General features: G+C 37.8%; 1 non-coding gene across 1 annotated transcript; it reads left to right on the top strand.

The window, feature by feature from the left end:
- Positions 1-1,002: 1,002 nt before the first annotated feature.
- On the top strand, positions 1,003-1,132 carry LOC116096235. Its single transcript, XR_004120910.1, has one exon. It is a non-coding gene; the product is annotated as a small nucleolar RNA SNORA17 (small nucleolar RNA).
- Positions 1,133-8,010: the final 6,878 nt, after the last annotated feature.

Genomic DNA, 8,010 nt, shown 5'->3' with positions numbered 1-8,010 from the left:
ATGGTTACGAAGGATTGTAGGAACCAGAGAGCTTAAGGACAGCAGAAAAAAAAACCCACAGAATCAACTAACCTGGACACATAGGATCACATGAGAAGCAGAACAGAAAACTTACATGGACCTTGCCTAGGCCCTCTGCATATATGTTACAGTTGTGTAGCTTGATCTTACTGTAGAACAACCAGCAGTGAGAGTAGAGGCTGTCTTTGACTCTTTTGCCTGCTTTAGGAACCCTTTTCCTTCTACTCGGTTACCTCATCCAGCTGTAATATAGAGAAGGTGCCTCTCACTGCAACTTGATATTCTTGCCCTTTTCTGAACAGAAATGGAGGACTTGTAGAAGGTGGAGTGAGGGAAAGAGAAGGGCAGGACTGGGAGGAGAAGAAGAAGTGGAAACTACATGTGGGATATAATCTATGAAAGAATACATGAAAAGTTTAAAAACAATGTGCATTTCTTCTAGAGCCCCATTCACAGGCTCTCCAGGGATGCCTGTGAGTATATTATGCCTTGAAGTTCAGAATGCACACTAGGGACTCACTTTGGTGCTTTCATTGCACTAAAGCACTACTGAGTGCACTGAAGTAATTACTGACTAAATTACCCTAGCGTCCTGAAAAGCATCACATCTAAATAGTCATGTTAAAATATTTACCCTTGAAGAATAATTACAACCCACACTCTAGTATGTGCACTGAGGAAAATGGTGTCTAGTAGTAGTGAAGAAAAACATGGCTATGGAAAGTTTTTGTTTAAACTGAGTGCTTTACAACATACAGCAATTTTAATAGAGTATGGAACATTTCTCCAAAAACTTTCCAAATCATTTTTCACTGTTTCAACTTGTAGCACAGGGCATGCTTGTTCATAAGGATGCTCCATTGCCATTGATTTAGTTACTTTAAGGCTTATCATCGACTTCTCTAACAGTCATGGTGAAAAATAATCCTGTGTTGGACAAAAACATATTTAAAGGTTAGACACCAGTACACAGTTATAGGTCCTGCCCTAGAAGCATTGCAAGTGTGGCTGCTGTGTCACATGTGCATCAGTGGGTGGTAGAGAGGGAGAGATGATGTCTGCGCTCAGTATTCTGACTTGTGAACACCCGAATGGCTAGTAGCCTGACATTCCCTGAAATAAAGCAAGCCTTAGACAATCACCAGGCTGGTACCATGGAGCTCAGATATGGAGCTAGCCTGAGAAAACTACAAGTCCAGTGCCACAGAAGCCTAGATGTGCTCCCAGGAAGAAGAGGAAGCTGGCAACTCCAAGAACCTCGCCTACGACTGCTGACCCTGGGCAAGAGTGAGCTTGAGAAAATCAACCCTCATTTGGAGCTACTCAGCTGGCCTGAGTGAGGCAGAAGCCTTAGAAGATCAAAAGACTAGTGGCATGAGGCCTGGACAAGGAGCTAGCTGGCCTGAGATGATCATCAGTCCAACAACTCAGAGGCCAGGGGAGGGGGAAAGACACTGGCCTAGATGACCCCTGTCTGGCATGGCACTCCTGAGACAACTCCTAAGAAGACCATCTCCACTCAGAGAACACCATAGGAACCGCAAAGGATAAGTTAGTGATGGAGAAATGGAAGACAAAGGATGTGCGCTCAATGAAGAAAGGCAGAACTGGAGACTGGATAGTACTGAGGAACAGCCTAACATGAATAAACAGAGACCATGGTAAGGTCCTGGACTGTGCTGCCACTGGGGGGCAAATATGGGTCTGTGGCACTACAGCAGCAGGGGTCTATTACCACCAAAGACCAGGCAGATGTCCCTGGTCTGAGCTACTCCCTGGGGACGTGTTGATGTCTGAGAGCTGTGCAGAACTGAGCCCACCGCTCACCTGGGCATCACCAGAGACCTGACCATGGGAGTATGAGAGCAGGAAAGCTGACCATGGGAGTATGAGAGCAGGAAAGCTGACCATGGGAGTATGAGAGCAGGAAAGCTTCTTAGTACTACAAAGAACAGATCCTCTGCACATTGTGGGAATTGAGGGTGAGTAGGCCCCTAAAATATGAGCCTGCCAGAGCTGACCCTACCACATCTCTCCTGTAAGGTGACATAGAAGATGGAGAGATACTTTCCTTCCCCTCCCACTTCATGACCTATGGCAGGTGGAAGCACATGGTCTTGGGAGTAGGAGAGCTGTCCCTGTCCTTTGTGTTACAACACTTGGAAGAGCTTGTCCTGCATGTTGCCTAGGCAACATAGTAGAGCTAGCTCTGGACATGGAGATATCAGTGAAGTGTCCTAGAGATTGTGAAAGCAGGAGAACCAGAGGGATGCCCAGTTCAGATACCTTTCTGTCCCATATCCACGGCTTAGAATTGGCCTACCTGAAGATATACCCAATTGATGAACTGCTAGAATGTATGAAGGAGGCTGGTCTTAAATATACAAATTTCATGATCTCCATGTCACAAGACAACAACAGGATATCTGAGAGGAGTCCCAGTAAGGTCCCATTATTGATAGAGTAGCAGAAGCCAGAGGACTTATATGAGACCAATTGCAAGCAAAAAAGTATGGACAAAAGTATATACTGTGGGATGTACCATGATACACTACAGCTTTCACAATGAGGTATTTTTTTCTCTGTTGAGGGCATTGAAAGGGTGAGGGGTGGGTATGAAGGGAGGGAAAAGCATGTGGGATTGGGGTACATGATGTGAAATTTATGATAGTAAGGCTTTGTCTCATGATAGCAGTACAGGAGACATTTTTAATATTGCCTTTGCACCATCATGACGGCAAGTTTTGAATTTGTAGTCATATGTATGTATATATATACATACATATATACTACATATGCATATGCATATATATACACATATGCATACACATACACATATACATACATGACTATACACACATATACATATATATATTTACATATATATATATACATATAACACCAATGATACTAGAAGCATCTTATATATAAATAATCAAACACTTTATATTGTCATGATTTTAAATTCATTAAATTCGGTTTCTAATAATCCAAGAAACCTTCAATAATTTTGCTTAATAATTATTCCTCACCCTTTTTATACTTCAGATACTATAATAATTGATAAAAATATGAAGGGCAAGATCTTATAATGAACAAGAAATAGAAACAGAATCAGGGTCCTTATAAAAATTATGTTGTACTTTATGCTGTAAATGTTAAAAATAATATTATATAAGACAAATAACAAAGCAGACATGCAAAAGTTATACATCCAAATTACGTAGAATATGTTGCATCAAATCCTACATTGAACCCAGTAAGGAGCCTAATGAAGACCTGGGGAGATGCTTCAGTAGTTAAGAGCATTTGCTGCTATTGTAGGAAACATAGATTGGATACCCATGACCCACACTACTGTTCCAGGGCATCTAAGCTTTTTCTGACTTCCATTTACTCATGCAAGAATATGTTGTACACACATATATACTCGGGCATACATACATATAAATTAAGTAACTATTTAACAAAAGTAGTCTTGTAGTATGTTACTATAAGGTATCAGAAAATGGAAAAAAGTCAAAGTTTTGTGGTCTCAAGTTAAAAACGAATTTATTCACAAACCATTTGCTCAATAAAGGGCTTACATGACACTAGAATCTATAATTTTCAGGATAAATATTCACACATGAAAGTGATTTTTTAAAAGTATATTTTTGATACTTTTATACATGAACAAATTTAATCTGGTTATATTATTCCTCATTCTCATGATTTCTTCTGCACATTCCATCAACAGTCTTCTTAAAACTTCATATTCTATTATTTTAAAAATGATTTTCAGAATCCAAGTATTGCTGTCTATATGAACATAGATGTAAACTTATCCAATGGATCATGGGTAGCCTAACAAGAGTGATCTTTCTGTAGAACACTGGCTCTTTTTCTTTCCAGCAGCCTCAGCTTCCAATAGCTCCTCAGTTATTGTTGAGTTGTCTTGAGTCCTGCCCCTATTCATGCTGAAATATTAAATAAATGTATTTTTGTGAAGGTACATACAGCAACATCCCTGTCATATACACATACATATTTTCTATTCTCTGGCTACTACAATCTTCCCAGCCCCTCTAATCCTGATCTGTGGACTTGGAAGAGATATGCTATTGATGACAAATTTCAGGGTCATATGGTTCAGCTATTTTTTCTCTATACTTCTCCTACTTGTGTGTCTCTGTCTTAAACTCTGTTCATTGCAAACAAAAGTTCTTCTCTAATAAAAGATTAAAGGTGCACTAATCTACAAATTTAGAAATAAGTATTTAGGAGGCAGTTTGAGTGTATATAAATTTAGCAAAGTAATAGTATAGATTCTTCCCTAGGAACTTTTGTATTGCCAGTCAGAGATTCTTAACCAGGCTTCCAATACCAGGTATGTATTTCTTCCTTGAAAAATACTACTTAAATCCAGCCAGAATGCTGGGACTGATTGCTATGAACTTCATGTATGAATGGGCATATCTTGCCAGAAGTGTCATCGCTTTAATTCACAGCTACACAACTGAATAATACTATTGATAACTTTTATCTCTTAAGAGTCTGCATACTGCCCTGGAGCATCCGGAATATTAGTAAGTAGGGAAGAAGATTCCAGTTCAGTAACAATTTAACTTCTCTGTATTTTATGGTCTGAATGCTGTCCTCAAAAATGGGATCTCAACATAAATATATGGTAGAAAAGCAAGAATAAAAGAAATAGGCTGTATTGTTTGGGTCTGGGAGCAGTGGTCAAGGAATTTCCCTGAAGAACAGTGCTAAGGGATGCATTCCATGTCTTGCACTGGGTTGTTTTCTTTGATAATTTATGGCTTCTTGGAGGAATATATTATCCCTTCACTCAGTATAAGTTCACTATAATTAGAGTTTTTATTTAGAATATTCTTTGAACTTTCTAAACCAGTGAGTTCTCATATGGCTTTTTCAGGAGTCTTTAATTTTAGTTATCCTTCTACTTAGACCCCCCTTTCTGCTTTACTCTCTTATTCAACTTCCTACTTAAAATTTCCTCAGTATTATCATATTCCCCTTTCGTATCCCCTTTTGTCTACTGTTCTCTTTATTAAGACATTTCTATCCATATGTTAATGATTCTTTTCTACTTTCCTGAATTCTATAAGTGCTATCAAAATTAAACACAAATATAAAAAATATATTTTTTTGCCAATTTCATGAGAAGAATTTTAGATTAGGGAAACAAGTGAAAAATGCTTCAACAGCAGTCTTCAGAGTACAGACAAGTCAGAGGTGAAAATAAGCAGGCAAAAAAATTCCATTGGGTCTTCACATACGAACCAGGTATAAAAGTTACTGCCCATGTTTAAGCTGACAGTTTCCATTTCAATTGATATATTCGAAGAAATCATTCACAAATGTTCCCATGGGCATTTTTCAAAGATGATTCTAATCCCTACTGAGTTGGCAATTGATATTAACCATCACAAATATGTACTGATAAAAGACTACTCAGAATGTACATTTTAAGATATGTGTAAGCAAAGGAGATTTCATGACTGGTAGTATGAGCAGCTTTCTCCTAAAGAGATCACTGAATTCATAATAATTAGTGCAACTCATCATTCACACTTTAATGTGCTTTTTATTTACTGTCTGATGGTGTGGTAAAATATGATGACCAAGAGCAACTTATGAAAGAAAAGGTTTATTTTCTGCTCCAAAAAGAGAATCTATAATGGCTCAGGAGTAAGGACTGCTAGTGGAAGGCATGGTCGGTTGCAGTAGTAGGAAGCTGAGAGAAGCTTTTCAATCATAAACTGGAAGGAAGCAGGAGCAAACTGGAAGTGAAGCAGGATTATAAACTTTCATCTCCACTTCCACCCACCAGTGACTCATGCTTTCCAGTAAGGCTGATCCCATAACCTGCCCAAAAGCAGTGAGAACTGGGAATTAAGTCTTCAAATAGCAGAAGATATAGAGCATATTTCTCATATAAACCAGCATAATTTGAATAAATCTTTAAGAGCTGTATTTCAGTGCACAGATACAATGAATTAAGTTTTCAGACAGTTGTTCATATTTGTTTGGGCATTTGTATGAAGATATATGAGAGTAAGTGTTCAGTTTTAAGATAGGAAACCAAGAGAACTATTAAGGATCCATAATAACCTTCAAGGGTAAACTCTTAAATAGCCTGAAAACCCCTCTCTTAAAAGTGCAACTAGTATCTTATTACTGAGTAATCTTTAATGTCTTAATATTCCCCATGCTCAAACACTAGTAGCTTCCTATCTATTTTGTTGTTTTCAGCACTGGGTGAATTCAGGTTGAATTACTTTAGCAAAGTATGAGACCAGGTGCTTTCTGTAGAAGATAAGTTCTGTAGAAATATGTTAGCTCATACTATGCGAGTTCTAAGAGAATAAAACTTGCATTTCCACAACTGGTATAAAAACCTTATAGCAATACTACAGATTTTAATCATCTAGACACTTATGTGATACATTTAGTAACTATTTTATTGATTATTTTAGTTATCTGATAAATATTCTATGTATATCATGTGCAACATGCTTTCAAAACATACACACATTGTGGGATGACTAAATCGAGTTAATTAATATGTTAACACATTATCTTTAACACTTGTCATTTCTAGTGGTGAGAACACTTAAAATCTAATCTCAGCAGTTCTCCAGAGTAGAATGTATTGTTGCTATAGTCACCATGTTGGAGTACAGATCTTGTAATTATAATTAATTTTATGTCCTTTGATTAACACTTCTCTAACAGGCCTCATGACTTCAGCCCCTACTAACAAAAATTCCACTCTCTGCTTCTAGGCATTTAGTTTTTATCACATAAAGAATATGTTCGTCCCTTAATTCACTTACTATAAAGTCATTAAAGTGTTAGAAAATGATAGAATTTACAAATTAAATTATTTTATTGGATATGTTCTTTATTTACATTTCAAATGTTTTCCCATTTCTATGTCTCCCCTTCAGAAACTCCCATCCCATCCTCCCTCCCCTGCCTCTATGAGGGTGCTTCCCCATTCACCCACTGCTATCTTCCAGCGCTGGCATTCCCCTACACTGGGGCATCAAACACCCTCAGGCCCAAGGTCCTCTCCTCCCACTGATGTTCAGCAAGGCCATCTTCTTCCACATATGGGGCCAGCACCATGGGTTCCTCTATGTGTATTCTTTGGTTGGTGGTCAAGTCCCTGGGATCTCCGGGGGGCGGTGGGATCTGGCCTGCTGACACTGTTGCTCCTTCCATGGGGCTACAAATCTCCTCAGCTCCTTCAGTCCCTTCTCCAACTCCTCTATCAGGGACCCCTGTGCTCAGTCCAGTGGTTGGCTGTGAGCTTCTTCCTCTGTATTTGTCAGGCTCTAGCAGAGCCTCTGAGGAGACAGCCATATCAGGCTTCCATTAGCAAGCACTTCCCAGCATCTACAATAGTATCTGGGTTACACTGATACAAATTAAATTCCTAATCTTTTATTTGTAAATACTTTATAAATGTGGAATTAGTGGATCATATAACACTATTTTTTCATGATTACATTAATTTATTTTCACCAACCTTAAATAAATGTTCATTTTTATCTTTTTTTGACCATTATTAATTATATTTTTAGAAATTCTTAAATTTACATAAATTTTATGAATCCTGGATTATTACTCCCAATCTCTGCTTCCTTAAAACAGAAACTAAACACAAAGCAAAAGTACATTTCCTTATTGTTTTTACACAGCCTTTTCTTAATGGGTACTTGGGTACAGCTCTTGCAGTTTCTTAGTATAGCACACAGTTTCTTTTCATTTCAGTTTAGTTTCTTTTCGTGTAAGAACAGAAAAGTGACAGACTACTAAGATTAAAATGATTTCTTACAAACTTTTTAATTTATGCAAGTAATGAAGCTATCTTTCTCTAGGCATTGTCGTCTCCGATCCTTAAAGTAACTAGGAGAATGAAGTACTAAATTATTATTTTTTTTCTTTTAGATATTTTCTTTATTTACATGTAAA

The sequence above is a fragment of the Mastomys coucha genome, chromosome X (genome assembly GCF_008632895.1).
Source record: "Mastomys coucha isolate ucsf_1 chromosome X, UCSF_Mcou_1, whole genome shotgun sequence".
In the NCBI taxonomy this organism is placed as follows: domain Eukaryota; kingdom Metazoa; phylum Chordata; class Mammalia; order Rodentia; family Muridae; genus Mastomys; species Mastomys coucha.
The sequence above is the reverse complement of the archived record's forward strand: the minus strand, read 5'-3'. Positions and strand labels throughout refer to the sequence as shown.